This window comes from Sturnus vulgaris, unplaced genomic scaffold (genome assembly GCF_052056855.1).
Source record: "Sturnus vulgaris isolate bStuVul1 unplaced genomic scaffold, bStuVul1.hap1 Scaffold_87, whole genome shotgun sequence".
Taxonomy (NCBI): domain Eukaryota; kingdom Metazoa; phylum Chordata; class Aves; order Passeriformes; family Sturnidae; genus Sturnus; species Sturnus vulgaris.
In genome coordinates, this window is record NW_028276756.1 from 1,647,072 (window position 1) to 1,650,230 (window position 3,159).

The following is a 3,159-nucleotide window of genomic DNA, read 5'->3' on the forward strand; positions in this document are numbered from 1 at the left end:
GGGTTTGAGGCAGTGTGATGTAGTCAATCTGCCAGGCCTCTCCATACTTATATTTGGACCATCGCCCCCCATACCAGAGGGGCTTCACCCGCTTGGCTTGCTTGATGGCAGCGCACATCTCACAGTCATGGATAACTTGAGAAATACTGTCCATGGTTAGATCCACCCCTCGGTCTCGTGCCCACTTATATGTGGCATCTCTGCCCTGATGACATGAGGCATCGTGGGCTCATCGAGCCAGGAACAACTCTCCCTTGTGCTGCCAGTCTAAATCTATCTTCGACACCTCTATCTGTGCCGCCTGATCTACCTGCTCATTGTGTCGGTGTTCCTCATTAGCCCGACTCTTGGGGACATGGGCATCTACATGACGGACTTTCACAGGCAGCTTCTCTATCCGGGTGGCAATGTCTTTCCATTCATTGGCAGTCCAGATTGGTTTTCCCCTACGTTGCCAGTTAGCCTTTTTCCACCTTTCCAGCCATCCCCACAGAGCATTGGCTACCATCCATGAATCAGTGTAAAGGTAGAGTTTTGGCCACTTCTCTCTTTCAGCAATGTCCAGGGCCAGCTGAACAGCTTTGAGTTCAGCAAGTTGACTTGATCCACCTTCTCCTTCGGTAGATTGTGCAACCTGTCGTGTGGGGCTCCATACGGCTGCTTTCCACTTCCGGTTCATCCCCACAATGCGGCAGGAACTATTAGTGAAAAGAGCATAGCATGTTTCATCTGCTGGCAGTTGGTTATACGGTGGGGCTTCTTCGGCCCAGGTCACTTGTTCCTGTTCCTCTTCGTCGGCAAGACCAAAGTCTTCCCCTTCCGGCCAGTTGGTAATTATCTCCAAAATCCCAGGGTGATTCGGGTTTCCAATACGGGCGCGTTGTGTGATGAGGGCAATCCATTTGCTCCATGTGGCGTCAGTGGCATGGTGGGTTGAGGGAATCTTTCCTCTGAACATCCACCCCAGCACTGGCAGTCGGGGTGCCAGGAGGAGTTGTGTTTCCGTGCCAACCACCTCTGAGGCAGCTTGGACCCCTTCATAGGCGGCCAAGATCTCCCTCTCCGTCGGAGTGTAGTTGGCCTCGGACCCTCTGTAGCTTCGGCTCCAGAACCCCAGTGGTCGGCCTCGCGTCTCACCAGGCACCTTCTGCCAAAGGCTCCAGGACAGACCATGGTTCCCGGCTGCAGAGTAGAGCACGTTCTTCACATCTGGTCCCGTCCTGACTGGGCCAAGGGCTACTGCATGAGCAATCTCCTGCTTGATCTGGGCAAAGGCTTGCTGCTGCTCAGGGCCCCAGTGGAAATCGTTCTTCTTGTGGGTGACCAGGTAAAGAGGGCTCACAATCTGGCTGTACTCAGGAATGTGCATTCTCCAAAAGCCTATGGCACCTAGGAAGGCTTGTGTTTCCTTCTTGCTGGTTGGTGGAGACATTGCAGTGATCTTATTGATGATCTCACTGGGGACCTGGCGCCGTCCATCTTGCCACTTTACTCCCAGGAACTGGATCTCTTGGGCAGGCCCTTTGACTTTGCTCTTTTTAATGGCAAAGCCAGCTCCCAGAAGAATCTCAATGATCTTTTCTCCTTTCTGAAATACCTCCATTTCTGTGTCCCCCCACACAATGATGTCATCAATGTACTGCAGATGTTCTGGAGCTCCACCCTTCTCCAGTGTAGCCTGGATCAATCCATGACAGATGGTGGGGCTGCGTTTCCACCCCTGGGGCAGTCAGTTCCACGTGTATTGCACACCCCTCCAGGTGAAAGCGAACTGAGGCTTGCACTCTGCTGCCAGAGGAATGGAGAAGAATGTATTGGCGATGTCAATGGTGGCGTACCACTTTGCTGCCTTGGACTCCAGCTCCTACTGCAGTTCCAGCATGTCCGGCACAGCAGTGCTCAGGGGTGGAGTCACCTCATTCAATGCACGATAGTCCACAGTCAATCTCCATTCTCCTTCAGATTTACACACAGGCCAGATAGGGCTGTTGAAGGGTGAGTGGGTTTTGCTGACCACCCCTTGGCTCTCCAGCTCACGGATCATCTTGTGGATGGGGATCACGGCATCTCGATTCGTCCGGTACTGCCGGCGGTGCACTGTTGAGGTAGCAATTGGCACCTGTTGTTCTTTCACCCTGAGGAGTCCCACTGCAGATGAGTTTTCTGATAGCCCAGGCAGGGTGTTCAACTGCTTAACGCCCTCTGCCGCCACAGCAGCTATTCTAAAAGCCCACCTGAGTCCCTTTGGGTCTTTGTAATAGCCGTTCCTGAGGAAGTCTATGCCTAGGATACATGGTGCCTCTGGGCCAGTCACAATTGGATGTTTTTGCCACTCTTTCCCAGTCAGGCTCACCTCAGCCTCCAGCAGAGTCAATTCCTGAGATCCCCCTGTAACCCCAGCAATTGAAACAGGTTCCTTCCCGACATGTCCTGATGGTATTAATGTACATTGTGAACCAGTGTCAACCAATGCTCTGTGTTCCTGTGGCTCTGATGTGCCAGGCCATCGGATCCACACCGTCCAAAAGATCCGGTTTTCCCGTGCCTCTCCCTGGCTAGAGGCAGGGCCCCTCTAGCCCTGGTTATTATTTCTCTCCTGGGCATACATACTGGAGGTTCCTTCAAGGGGATCTGACAGATCATCCTCCCTTCTGTAATACCCTGCACCTTGGTCATGGGAGGCTGAGGCTACCCTCACTTTAGTGGAGTTCCCTCTGTTGGTGTTCTCCTCCCTGAGTTGGCGCACCCATGCTGCCAGGACAGAAGTGCGTTTCCCATCCCACCTTCTCATGTCTTCCCCGTGATCACGTAGAAAAAACCACAGGTCAGCACGTGCCCCCCTAGCTGGGGGGCGTTGGGCTCTACTTTTGGGGTCCATGACTCGCACTGGTGCTGCACTGATCTTCCTCACCTCTTCCCTTATCTCCTTCATCTCCTCCTTAAACTCCTCTCTGAGGTCCTTAGCCACAGCAGAGACATGAGCCTGCACTGGGCCAGCCATCATACTCTGATAATTCCTGAGCCTGTTGGCAACAGAGCCCACTGTCACTTGGTTGGTATCAGCATCAATCATTGCAATAAAGGGGGTATATTGAGATGGCCCCAGGTTTGCCAGATTCCACAACATCTGCCCTGTGCACCTGACCTTGTCAGGGTCAT